Source organism: Elgaria multicarinata, chromosome 6 (genome assembly GCF_023053635.1).
Source record: "Elgaria multicarinata webbii isolate HBS135686 ecotype San Diego chromosome 6, rElgMul1.1.pri, whole genome shotgun sequence".
Classification (NCBI taxonomy): Eukaryota; Metazoa; Chordata; class Lepidosauria; order Squamata; family Anguidae; genus Elgaria; species Elgaria multicarinata.
In genome coordinates, this window is record NC_086176.1 from 64,242,346 (window position 1) to 64,256,392 (window position 14,047).

Below are 14,047 nucleotides of genomic sequence, written 5' to 3' on the forward strand. Positions count from 1 at the left end.
CCATCCTTTTTTAAAAAACACGGTACTTGTGACGTCTTTGACATGGCCCATCCTAACCATTAACATTGGTGATGCAAGTGAGCTATAACATACGTAGATTTAGTGAAGTTGGAGAACGACAAGTTAAACCCACAGTTAGGATCCAGAGAAAAATTGATTAGCCTCAGAAATCAGAGAAGCAGACCCAAATCAGAAAAAGAGAGTGAGGAAAACAACATATAATTCTCTCTTGATTGCTTCAGCAACTCGCACAAATGCCCAGCAAAGAGCTGGCCAATTGCAGACATGCAAGGCCTCGGATTTCCCTGTGACCTCTAATACAATTTCATGTAATTATTAGACGCAACTCAGAACAGCTCAAAAGGATAACTGCTTGAATGGGGGTGCAGCGGCATTTGGGAAATCCCAAGCATGTTACTTAACAAGGAGGAGCAGAGAGGGAAGATGAGGGGAAATGTGGGGGAGGGGGAGACTTGTATTTGCAACTTTAAAAATCACATATACATGGTGCAGCAAAAGGTTGCACTGTGGAGTGGTCCTGTCCAGGGTACCAGACAGCCATGCTCTCTTCCAGGATTACTCTACTCCATCCCTCTCCCCCAGTTTTCTGGGTTCCCCCCTCCCCCGCCTTCCAACAGTCAGTCAGCATTGTGGGCAGTATCTAACAGTGTCATTCCACAATCGCAAATTAGAAGTGCTCCACAGAATCTTTGTTGTACAAGCGGTTTCACAAGCGTGTTTGTGCAAACGTAATTTTAGGCCTTAGCTAGACCTAAGGTATATCCTAGGATTGTCCCTGCCTGCTCCCGGGATATCCTGTGTGTCATTTACATGAACAGGGATGACCCCAGGACAATCCTGGGATAAACCTTAGGTCTAGCTAAGGCCTTAGTTGGATTTTCCTCTTGTGTATAGTTTGGAACCTAATTATCGCTAGTGCAATGTTATTTGCACTAGCAAAATGGCACAGTTGGATGCTACTCTATATGCCCGTGGGGGCATGCTCAGTTCCCATTAGGTTTTTTGGGGGGGTTCCCCCTCCCTTAGTGGTTCCCCCCCTAGTGGTTCCCCCCTTAGACATTTTGTACTTCTGCAAACCTTGAGTTACGCCAACTCTGCTGGTACCTCCTTCTTGTGCGTGGAAGGAGCCATTTTGGGTGCAGAAGAATACACACATGGAGAATGCTATTGGTATATCTGGCTTATTTATAGAAGGGTCTCTTAAAGGAAGGGCACAGTCATCAGCTTCTCCTCGGCTGCCTTACAGAGCTCAGTGTGTGATGAAGTAGTCCTGTGATTGCCTCATCTCACGCTCAGCTCTCAGCTCTCACATTGATTACAGCAAGGCACAGCTGCCAAAATGGGATTGGCCAATTGTACTGCTACAGTGCCTTGGATATTGTTTGAAAATCAAAATGGCAGCCTCACTGCTCTTGCTCCCTCATTAAAAAAAGAAAAAGAAATGACACACAGAGATGGAGATTGGAGAGGCAGGACAATGGCATCTCCCTGGAATTGTGTTGCTCAGCAGGACGGTTTCATGCTGCTTCGTGTTGAAGCTTGCAAATGTGCATTGGGCTGTAGTCTGGGGATATGACAAAGCAATCATACTAATGCTTCAACATGAAGCCAGTGCACTGCAGTAGTGCCAGATTCTGATCAGGGAGGCTCGGGTTCAAATCCTCGCTCAGCCCTGAAGCTCACTGGATGATCTTGAGCCTGTCACTCTCTTTCAGCCTAACCTACCTCATAGGGATGTTGCAAGAAGAAATGGAGGGTGGGAGGGAAGCCATGTGTGCCACCTTGAGCTCCTTGCAGGAATGGTGGGAAATAACTGAAAATAAATAAATGTGCTGCTCAATAGTGCTCTGGTTGTGTGAATGGGTACTTGTTCAGATGTCTTGGAATCCTTCCTAGAAACTCTGATGTTAATACTGCATCTAAACATCCTTCTTAGGGTTTGGTGAATAAAACTGCTAAAAACGATTGCTGGCGTTGTGCTGATGATAGGTGGGTGTGTTTAAATTAAAACCTGTTGCAAAGCTCCTCTCTTCAACTCCAGGCCTCTTGGGAAACAACGGGGTGGAGTGGGGTAGTAGGATTCAAATTAAAACAAGAAGAAGGAAGGGGAGGAAGAATGCCGTCTAACTTTTTAAAAAGTCAATGTGTCTTAACAATCAAATATAGCCGTAGAGAGAGCAAACAAGACAGCTTAATTGTTTGTTTCTCTAAGGGAAGGAGCTAAACCCGGAATTAATTTGGCTCAGCTCGTGAAGCAATCCGTTTGCTCTGCTTAATTCTGGCAATTAAAGAAGTTTTCTCAGACACAATTAACATGTAAATCAGCCGCGGAGTTTAGGGGCGCGCGCTTGGAGGATGCAAGTGGGGAAGGACGGAAGGAAGACGGGCAAGGTGGGTCTCTCATCTTGTGCCGCGTCGCCTTGGCCGCTGGGGGCGCTGGCGATCCTCGCTGCCGAAGTTAGCGGCATTATTAAGATTAGCGGCAGCCAGTAAGGTTTCCCAAGCGGGAGAGGGCTGGGAAGCAGGAGGATTAATTTATTAGCGCTGCTGCTGCTACTACTGTTCACCGGGCTGATTGGCTCCCAGACAGGAACGGATTAACCCAGCCAGCTCTCAGACTGGGATTTGGGGGAAAGGGTGGGGAAAGAAAGCGGATGGATGTGCCAAAGATGCCCAAAGAAACATTGCAACGTGATGTCCATTCCGGAGGAGGGGGGGTAGATTAGCATTCTCCATGCACGTAGCAGCTAGAACAATTTATTCTTTCATTTTTATTTGCATTAGAAGCTCTGGAAAATCGACCCAAGCGGCTGGCTCTACCTTGCCTGCGAGTGAACGCGTCCAGTCTCCACAACGCTGCTCTCCGCACACTAAATCGATGCGCCTCGCAGGAGGCTTGTCAGAGGCGGAGAACTCTGCCAAAGGACAGCCTTGCTCCGGCAGTTGTCCTAGCGGTGTGTGTCCGCAGGCTGTCGCAGCCGGAGCTGCCTTACCGAATGGGCCCGATTCGGCTGTTAAACAAACACGGCCTGGTAGCATGTTGTTCTTTTTGCAGTCGCCAAGAGCTGGACCGCAGTGGGGCATGAAACTTTTGCAAGTATTTTTCTTTTCTTTTCAAAGCATCACTAGCGTAGCGTCCCCTTCTGGCAAAAGTGGGGAACAGCAGTGGGCCGATCCCCCCAAAACGACGCCTCCGTCTCTCCCTTGGTGACGGAGCCTTCGTCGGTGCGTAGAATAAACATACTGCGCACGCCCTTTCCGGTAGCCGCTCAGTGGCGCGTGAGCGCCAGAGGTTCGCCGCACGGCTCGGTTACCTTGCGCCAGAAGCAAGCTGGCATCGACTTTTCGCCTTCTGTTATTATTAGGGAAGCCTGAACGACTCGGTTGTGTTTCTGTCGCCTGGCGGCGGTCGGTCAGCCAGCCCCGCTTGCCTTTCACGCGCAGGCACATGGCCCTCTCCGTTTGGCTCCTCCTGTTTGATTAAGGTCTTCTCCGCCTTTCTTCAGCGCTACAAAAGCGTGCGCCCTATACCTTCCCTCTTCGTTTGCCTCAGCCAACTCTTGTACAGGTACTCATCCCGCCTCGCCACCCCAAATTCTGTTTTGCTGCTGCCATAATTTCAGATGGAAATCCCGAAATACAAACTTGAGAAACTACGGCGCAGTTTGAGAAGGAGAGAGAGATTGGGGCAAGCGAGGTTTTAGTGACTTTGGACATGTTTTCCCACGGGTTTTTTTTGACACAGGCAATGCTGTTTCCTTGCCAACAAAGTTTGTGGAGGGGCCATGGGTCCCAAACACACCCACTTTTCATGTATTAATATAGTGCCCTATCAAAAAATTAAAAAACAAAAACATGCATTTGCACTCCGTTGGGGTTCTACGATAATGCCCTTATTGTGGGTAAGTCCAAAATGCAGTCAAAATATCCCGACAATCATGCAGGGGTGAGGTCCCGTTTAGCGCGAAGTCTTGCACACCCTTCTTGCAGTGGAGGCTGGTGGCTCCAATTTCGGTGGGGTTGTAAATTCATTCTGGGTTTCAGTCCAAACCAGCCAGAACTCTAAAGAGCTATCTAAGGTGCTGAATCCATTTTGAAGATAGGGTCCAGCATTGCAGTCAATGGAATACAGTCCAGTATGTGTGTCTAGGATTCTTGAAGTATTTTTCAATGGGTTACATTAAAAAACCTAAGTTGTGAGCTGTTCTTTTGCATATATCCCTTTCCACTTGTTCTTTCGTTCATATGTTGTTGCAGTGAAAATTTCAGTCTCGTTATCGTTGTTTGAATAGAAACGACTTAGTGCACTTCGTTAAACTTCTCCATTTTAAAAATAAATAAATAAATCGATAAACAAACCTTTTCTTGCAGTTCATCTGGTCCGAGTATCCCCCACCCCACCCCGTAGCCTTCTTTCTTTTTTCAAGCAAATCTTTCTCTTTAATTAGGCAGAAACTTATTGCATGCCCCTGCGTTTCACCCCCATAATCCACCTCAGTAACATCCACTGTAGTGTGTATACAGAGTGAAGAATAAGGAAAGGTTACCAATTTATCACTCTCTTATTTATGTATCTGTGTGTGCTGGTGGTGTGCCAGTCCCGTTGGAGATTTGCCAGCGCCCACACCTTACACATACCCTTCCAACCCACCCTCAGTATCCCTCCGCCCCACTCTTTCATGCGCAGAAGTGGGTATAGGTGGAAATAATTATCGGGCCAGTCCGTTTCCCCGGAATCCAGCCCAGGATTTGACTCCACCTCCAAGCCAAGCTGCTTCCAGTGACAGAAGAGTTGGGACGGAGGCTAGCAGTGGGAAGAGAGGCAGGGCACGGGGGAGATCGAGAGAGAGGCTGCTCCGAAGTCCTCCCCAAACACACTTCAATGACCAGGAGAGCTCGGACGAAGCGCGCTTTTCTGTCGGGGCACCAGCCGCGCCGCTTGCCTTGGAGTTTTCCTGGAGCAACCACGCCAGCCAAGAGCACTTTTTTTGGAGGGGCAGAACAAGACCCTGAAAGGACTTCTTATCTCCAAAGATCCGTCGAAAGGGGAGTTACTGGAGTGGAAATCCGAGTGGCATTTGGAAGAGGAGTAATCGAAGCGTTTTATTTCCCCCTCCCCACACCCACCCTTTCCCCTTCCCCCCCTTCCGTGGAGATGAACACATTGTGCTTGTGTTTCCGAAAGAAGTCGAAATATTAAATCGCTCTGCTTCCCCCCCCCCCCCATCGTACTCTAGAAGCACACATGTAATAATGACAAAGGATTGCAAAGGCGAGAGTGGATCGAGTTTCGCTGAGCGATCCCCTTAACTGGATTACTAAATGGGACACTCCATCAGCTAGTGCTGTGTCCTCTTCAGCTTGCCAGATACATGCACCGACGAGGTACGTGAACTCTCTTTTCTGCGCTGCGCTTCGGGATCCGCGCGGGGCATTGTTTGGGGGCGGCGTTCGGGAGCGGGGAACGGTGGTTGCGACGACGCGAGCTTTGCAAGGTCCTGCAAGACAGCAGGACGGGGCGTGTGGTGGCGATGATGAAGAGGCGGCGGCGCACGGAGGAAGAAGAGGGCTTGTGCACGCTTTATGTCGGCGCCACTTTCTCCCCGGGTGCCGTGCGGAGGAGGGGGAAGAGAATCGATTTCTTGCCATGCTCTTTTATTTGCACAAACTGACACCGAGGCGAGCATCAGATGCGTTTGTTTTGTTGGAAGCGCGCCGGGATCTTTCTCGCTCCGACTCGTTCTTGCTTTAATTTCCCCCCACCCCCCTGCTCGGGGCGACTTTGCCCCGCTGCCCTCCAGGACGCTGCGGGAGGGGCGGTTGCTTAGCTGAATCTGCTGCCACCACACACACGCGCGCGCGCACACACACACACACACACACAAAGCGCCGCGGTGGGGAGCGCAGCCACCCCGCTCCTCACCCGGCTTTTCCAGTCCCTCAACACGAGGCTTCCTTGGGGGGCGAGGATGGGCGTGGAGCCTTTGTTTCAGAGACAATGTGATGGCAGAGGAGGAGAAGCGGGGAGATTAGGGCAGGTTGGCGGGGTCCCTGACCGAAGAGGGACGGCGACCGCTTTTCTTTGAAGGAGGGGGAACTTGGGGCTGAGGGCGAGACGCCCCCGTACGCCCTCCTCCCCTACTCGGGCCAACGCCTCTCCGCCGCCTTCAGCGCTCTGCCTGGTTCCCACCCTGGTCCCTGGGGGGCGGGGGATAGTAATGAATGTATTGGCGCTACCGCCGCCGCCCGTCTCTGGCTTTGTTTGCAAGATTGGGGACGGGGGTTGACGTGAGCTCGGGGGTGCTCGTCCCCGTTGTACCCCCTACGGAAGAGAGGGCGTGTGTGGTGGCGGCGGCAGGGGGCTGTCAATCTGCTTCTCCCAGGAGAGCTGACGGGCTAAGCTGAAGGAAAGGGGGATTTGGTTTTCGTTGCATGTAAGATGGGAAAGGGAGTGACTGGTTCTTCTGAGCTTCCTCAGAGCCTGTCAGCTCGCGCTCAGGGCAAGGCTCTTACTGCTGCTTTTCTTGCCTGCCGCTGAGGGGGGAATGGAGCAGGAGGGGCGCGCACGGACTACTTACTCTCTCCTTCCCCTTTAAGTCCCTCCTGCAGCCTCCGCTGAAAGGAGGAGTTAATTGGGTTGTTGTCCCCTTGCTTCCTCCCCCCCCCCGCTTCTTTGGTTTCTTCTCTTTCTTATGGAGTGTTTGTGGTGGGGAAGGGATCTCAGTTAGCATCTCTACACCCTTACTGGTAACTTCGATTGACCAAAAGCCTGGCGCTCTGCAGGCAGTGGAGATAAGTGGGCGGGGGAAGGGGAAATAACGTGGTTCAAGGGGCTAAATAACCCCCTTTGAATGGTGGTAAGGGCAACTTAGGAGGAGGAGGGTGGGGGAGGATAACACTGAAAGGAGGTGTGGTTGAAGGTTATTAGCTGTTTCCATTGGACAAAGCATGGAAACACAGGCACAGGAGAGGCAACACTCGATGTTCAGGTAATACTGTATGGAGGGGAAAGAACACTGGAAAAAAAGAGAGAGAAATGCTAGAGAAATGGGCAATTGTAAAGTGGTCTTTTGAAGAAGAAAACTCCTTATTCTCTTCACTTAGTTATATTATGATATAATATGTGATTGGTAACCCAGTCATTTGCAAAGACACTGGAATAGCACATTAAACATGGGGGTGGGGGAGAAAATATGCATGTGTATATGGGTGTGTGGAATGCCCTGATCCCATCCTAGGTGTGGTAACTTAAAACTTGGCTACCAGGAGTTAGGGCTCTCCAGGGATAAGGTAATGGACCCCTTTCCAATGCTAGGACTAATCTCTGGAATACTATGTGAAGCAAATAATAAAGGATGTGTCTTTGAGCATGTGCAGAGTAACATTTCCCCTCAGCTAGTAGAGTAATCACAGCCAGCTCTCATGTTTCATATTTGGGTTTAGGGAACAGGATCCCAAAGCAGAAAGCATGGTTTCTGAACCCCTGCTGAAATATTCAGACACATCCAATTGCTCTCCCATAAAATCATCTTTGAGTCCCATGGGGAGAACAGCCAACAGTAGGAAAATAGGGTCAGATTGCACGACTGAACTTCTGTTCCGCCAAGCTGCCTTAGAACTGCTGACTGGATGCAGGAAATGCTCAAAGTCTGATGAAGAAATGGGTTAATGGAAGTTCCCCATTCACTTGAAAAGATGGAGCAATTCCTGGGACGTTCCTCCCAGTACTACCCAGACTCCTTTAGAATAAAAAAGAGGTCAGAGTCATGTCATACCTGTCAGTCATACCACCATCTTAAGCTGGCCCAGCTAAGGGAGGCAGAGGCCATAGATGCTGGTGGCGGAAGATGATGTTGTGGGGGAGGATTTTGACTGTGTGTGTGCTGGGTGGTACATGGGCATGAAAAGCTCTCAGTTGAGAGTAATGTGTATTAAGTGCTCTGACTGAATTTGCATGAGTAAAAGTGGGAGCCTGTAAATCCCCATGCATTGCTTTCTCTGCTTGCTGGTCTATTGGAGAAGTGGAGCAGAACTGAGGCAGCTCACGAGTGGAGTGGGGGGTGGGGGTGGGGGTGGGGGAGAGCCTGAGAACTGGTGACTGACAGATGGCTTTCTTGGAGCATCCACATCAAAACTAACAGCTATGACATAAATGCAATCTAAGCAGAGGGGTTTGGCTTCGGACTTAGGGAATCCAGTTGGGGGTATTGCAAAGGTTCCATAAGGGTTTTCTGAAAAGTGTAGGGGGGTTTGCACCAGGAAAAAGTATCAGTAGAGATCATTGGTTCACACCAGTGATTTGTTTTGCAAAAGTTTACGGAAAGTGAAGTGAAAATCTTACTTGGTCATGGTGACAGAAACCAAGGTAAAGACTGAATGTAAAAAAATCACAGCCTCTTTTGGCTTTCAGGCATTTTTAACAAAGAGGAAAGTGGAGTGTTTGTGCTTTATTGATATAGTTGTCTGGGACCAAAGAATTTCTATCCCTGGGTTTATTATGCAGTGTCTATTGTATCTTAGCAATTGTGCTTTGTTTTTTTTTCACTCTGTATGCCTGTTTTTGTAAATCTGTAACTATTTTTTTTCTGGAGAAAATTAGTCTTTTTCTTTCCTAAGAAGTGAGTGGGTGCTTGTAAATATGCTTGAAAGCCTACAGATTTATGCTTATTTAAGCACACTAACTGCTAAAAAGGCAAATAGCCAAAGTTTAGTTTGTTTGCGAGGGGGCAATATTTGGTCATCCACACAGGAAAAGAACATAATGGAATTTAGATCATTATAAACACATATTAAAGCTAATATGCAGGCACCAAGCAGCCGTCTCTATACCGAAGTTACAAGCACAAATCATATTTCAGAATCAATGTTAATTATTAACCTAACATTAAATAAAAGTGGCAGAATCCTGTCTCCAGCTATTATCCTTTTGTGTTCTGTTATTATTTGTCTTTGTAAAATACAATGTTGTCTTTGTATGGTGACCTTTAAAAAAGATTAAATCACTGGTTATTAGAATGTGTTTGGATTTTTTTTTGTCTTGATCCTGCCATACATGCTCCTGGGGTAACTGGAATTTCTCAGGAATAAGAATTCTATAGTGATAGTTCAGTGGAGATGTTTAAGGGAAACTTGCAGGATAACTTTAAAAATCCCAGAGTTTGAAGTTTTCAGAACACCAAAAAAAACCCTGTTGTTTTAGCTAACTGTTTAAAACTGCAATCCTATACACACTTACCATGGAGTAAGTCCCACTGAACTCAGTCAGCCAGGGGAAATCTAGCCTCTTTAAACTTTTAAAAAGGATGTTAAAGTATTAACCACATGCTGTCTAGTGCATGAGATGACAAGAGTACAGTCCTCTTTAAGAGCTTCATCCCATGTACCTGCTTCCCTCGGATTATCTCCGTAGCGCTATGCTTTCGCAGTTGTTGTTGTTTTTGCTACTGGGCGACACCGATCCTTTGCATACCAGGAAGTGAGTTTAAGGGGGGAAATGTAAAAAAAATCATAAAAAATCAATGGATGACCCAATTCAATTCAAATTTGGTATGCTTAGAGCTCTCCATAATATCTATTACTGTGCCAATTTTGGTGTCTTTATCTTTAAAGCTTATGCAGATGTAAGCATTTCTTTAAAATCCTGCTCCTGCGCCCCAACGGAGGCTCAGAAGATACGCTCAAAAAGTAGGGGCTAAATACGGCGAATCTTTTGGCTTTATAGCACAATTAAGGCAGAATGCATGGGAGTACTTCAGAATCAAAGCAGATTATAAGGTGGAAAACTTCTGAGTCCTTTGCATGCAATTCGCAGTGATTGCACAGTATAACACTGGTGTGATAAAGCTCTAAGTGAAAGTACATTGCCAGGATATTTCTCTACATGGGATCATTTCCCTTGGATTGGAATGATCCCATTTAAGAATTTGGAAGCTACTTATAAAGCTTAAAGGCAAAAATGACCAAGCCATTAAAAAAAAGCTATATAAAGGACATCCATCCCTGATTCCTTCTTACTTAGGAAAATCTACTGATGTTAATAATGATTTAACATATGGAGGAACTCAAGGAGTAAATATTAAAACATGGTGGGGGCAGGTAGGCGGGGCAGGGAATACAATAGAACATGATTGGTTCACATGCTTTATACAAAAATTCAAAGAAAATCTGAACCATAAGTAAAAAGAATCCAATGTCTACATATGTTCTCCATACTTTCCATTAGTTAGCATCCTACTGCTTATTTTTTCCTGATGATTAAAAATATCTACTTCATGTGCTGAACCAATGTTCTTGAAAGGTAAAGTATCTGGGCACTCAAACGGATAAAGAACATGTGTACTTAACATCCCCAGCTACTCAATGGTAACAAAAGTAGATGCTAGTTATAGTCCCTTTTCACAGGTTGTAATTTGAGCAGTGGAGCTATTGCTGCTGAAGTCTGGAGAAAGGGGGAAGGCCAGGAGCCGCCTTCCTTGATAAAGAGAGACAGCAAATTAATGACCTGTGATAATTCAAAATAGAACTGTGCTCATTAAAAGGAAGCAGGCAGTTATAAACTTGTTTGTTTGCTTGTTTGGTTAAGGAAAAGGGGAAACTGTCATCTCAACAAGAGTAGGAAGAATAATACAAAAATACATATGAAAGGAGTTCACATGGTTTACAGCAACAGAGGACATAAAGGGATTAAATTGACTTCCCCTAACACATGCATTGTGTCCTGCCTATTTGCAGGAATACGTTGCTGTGCTATCTGGATGAATTGTACTGTGGAGGTCTATCTCTCATTATCCTGAAAGGTTAAAGACCGACCTTAGTAGTACATTGAAATTTTGAGTGGCTTATAACATTTTAAATTCTTGAGGCAAATTATATGTGGGCAGGGGCAGGAGCAAAAGATGTAATAGGAACAAAAGTGAAGCCTTTACTATTGCTTTTCTGCATGGCATAATTAGAGATGACCTGATCTTTCAAAACCCAAGACAGATGGAATTATTCAGATGAGTAGTTTCATTGAAGTCAGTGGGACCATTTCAATCAAATAAACAAGACTTGCAGAAAAGGGGGGCTTAGAACAAAGCATTAATGTTTACTGAAATGTGAGTCAGGGCCTTTTATCTTTAAGGGATCATATTATGGAGAAAATACTTGACAAGTCATTGTGGATTCTGAGTATGTCAACCCTGATGTAATGTTGGAAAAAAAGTAACATCACAATCAATTGAAACCAATAAGGGATGGATTAAACATTATGTTGAGTAAGCTACAGAATATGTCTCAGCCAAATAAAGGCTTTTAATGTAATAGTCTAGGAGTTTGCCAGTGTGCAAAGTGCACCTATACTCTGTGGAGTGGACTAGTTTAGCTCTGTACGCAATGGCTGTGGTCTCATTACCAGGCTAGTGAAAAGAAGACATGGTTAATGTAATTAAGGATATTGATAGCCTTTTAAGAATATGGAGCATAGTACTCACTACAGTTGCAAAACATCCCAAGGAATAAGAATGGATAGGGGATCACAATGGCTCTGTTTGTGGATTACAAGTGTATTTATGTAGGCCAGGCCAGTCTCTGAGTAAAAATGGTTTTACTCAGAAAACATGATTTATTGGTAATCTGGTTCTTTTTCCAAACTCTGCATCTTTCCCAATTCCTTCCTAACATTTCCTCCACAACAGCAAAACAAGACAGAAGCTAGTATTTCTTCTGTAATGTATTTAATTGGTGGGTCATGAAGTACTTCCAGTAATTAACTAATTACATTTCAAAGCTCCACGGTAAGATAGGTAAGAGATATACAGTGATCAGGTCACCTGACAAAGAGATGCCGCTGCCTGTGGGTTGGCAGCTGCTGTTTCAGCCCACAGCCCCAATAGGACAGTAACAGGAATCAAGTTTGTAAGGCTAGAACTAGTAGCCATCTAGATTCGAGCCCTAATAAAAAAAAAATTTCACTGCCCTAACAACACTTTGCTTTTAGCAAGTATCATTTTTCACACTCAGCCCAGAAACCTCAATTCAGAAAGTCCTTGGCTAATGATCCGTGTGACTTGCCATATTTTTTTGCCGCTAACCTTTACTCAGAAGGTGCATGTGATGTTTCAAGTTTGAGCCTTTTCCCTAAGCCACTGGGGTTGCACATGAGCACATTTGCAAATGAGCACATTTGTTAGCCCTAAGTTCTAATGAGTTCAGTGAGATTTCTGAGCAGACAATACCGATGGTTGACGTGTTACGTGACAATGTTATTAGCTTCCTTCCCTTTCTTCCTCTATGCAGTTTGGGGCTAGAGAGTTGCAATAGCTGGATCACCCATTTTGGCATTGACTAACCTCAAAAGTGTGGCATTTGTGGACTTGCAATTGCTTACATTGCCTGGTAAGCCCCTGGCTGTGCTGCACTTGTCACTGCCAGCTATGTAGATGACGTATGGTACTAAAAATGGACATAGTTAGTAGTTAAGGAAGATCATGTGTTGTGGGGGGCTTCCAGACTGGGATGGTGGTGGTGGTGTCTTCTAGTGCTAACACTCAAAAGGCATTGTGCAGCTATTTTGGATGGTTTTTTTTTTCCTTAATGAAATTTTGTGATAAGAAAAAAGATGGAAGAAGCTGTGGGAAAACATGAGAGGGCCAGAAATGCAAGTTCCAGGCATTGGAGAGGATTCTAGCCAAGTGGCTTGTACTTTGGAATAGATTTGGGCCAATATTTCAAGGCCTGATTATTTGATGTCAGTGATACTGTTCATCTAACAAAATTTACTCAGCTTACTCTCTATAAAGTAAGCTAAAATAACTGGATTTAAGCTGAATTAGTACAGTCAATTTCAGTGAGACTAACTTGGCTTAAATCCAAGAACTTTGGCGGATTGTGCTGAAATATAGGTCAGCAGTACTTAATTATCTTATCAGGAATTTGGCCTGGAACCATGAATTAACATCCCTGCTTTTATTATGGTTTTCTAAGACACTACTAGTCGTATTTTTGATCTAAAAAATATAGACAGATTGATGGAATCCTGAATTGAAATTGCCAGTAGAATTATCTGTATCTGTTTCTGTAAAGACATGTGTAGTTTTCCAGTGGGATAGTGACCTACTTCTGTAAGTTATTAGTCCCTTTAGCTACTTAGAGACCAAGGTTCCCCCTTCTGAATTACCTATAGTGTACTAGAAAAGTCATAGTGTGCTCTTTGTTGATTATATTTACCTTTGTTCCAAAAACTAGCTTCTAGCAATTACAACCTTTCACAAAGTTATAGCATAGGCCTAAATCTTACTAAAGTGTCTGGGCTGTACTGCTAAACTGCATGGATGCAACCTTACATGTCTGCTTGTTTTGCATGGAGAAGCATTCAGGTGCTCCCATGACAGAAGTAGTAACAGCCCAGATACAACTAAGCCAGTAGATGTTGTCGTCCTGAGGTTCGGAAACTTGTTGTAGAAATGAAAATAATATTGGAAAGATGAAACATTTGAAATATTCAGACTGCCAGAGAACTGTAAAAGCTAAATATATTTATATGAAAGCTGACTACTCCGGCTATTGGGCGGTATAGAAATGTAATAAATCAATAAATAAATACCAATCTTGACAGTTGGCTGCTAATGTTAAATAAAGGATAACAGGAACTGGAGGAAAATGGTACAGTAAATATGTATATATACTCCCATCAAATCATCCAATGCATGTAACAGATAACCAAAACAGAAGTCTCTGAGTGATCTGTTTTCATATATAAAATTTGATTCAAGATAAGGCTTAATCAACAGTTACTTTCTATTGACAGCCCTGCCATAGAGAAGCATGCTACGCTAATTTGTTGGGAAACAGCATGAACAGTTTAATTTTCCTAAAATCATGAACATGTGTGTTTTTTTTTACATGGAATGTTACCAGCCCAAAAGAATTTTTCTTCTTCTTTTAGGTGTATGAAAGATTAGGATTTCTCTTTTGTTTAAATGGGCTGCTTAAAACAAAAACCCACAGTGTATTGGTACAGATTGAAGCGGGGATGGAAAATGATAAG

At 44.9% G+C, this 14,047-nt stretch overlaps 1 protein-coding gene across 4 annotated transcripts in view; it reads left to right on the plus strand.

Annotated features, from left to right (window-relative positions):
• Positions 1–4,841: 4,841 nt before the first annotated feature.
• Positions 4,842–14,047, plus strand: part of SEMA6A (semaphorin 6A) — a 181,638-nt gene continuing 172,432 nt past the window's right edge. For 3 of the 4 annotated variants that reach the window (XM_063129502.1, XM_063129504.1, XM_063129505.1), the window contains exon 1: positions 4,842–5,406. The gene's annotated coding sequence lies outside the window, so the exon portion shown is untranslated. Of the gene's footprint in view, positions 5,407–6,792; positions 7,011–14,047 lie in introns of those variants that run through there. The other variant, XM_063129503.1, reaches the window with a different exon arrangement.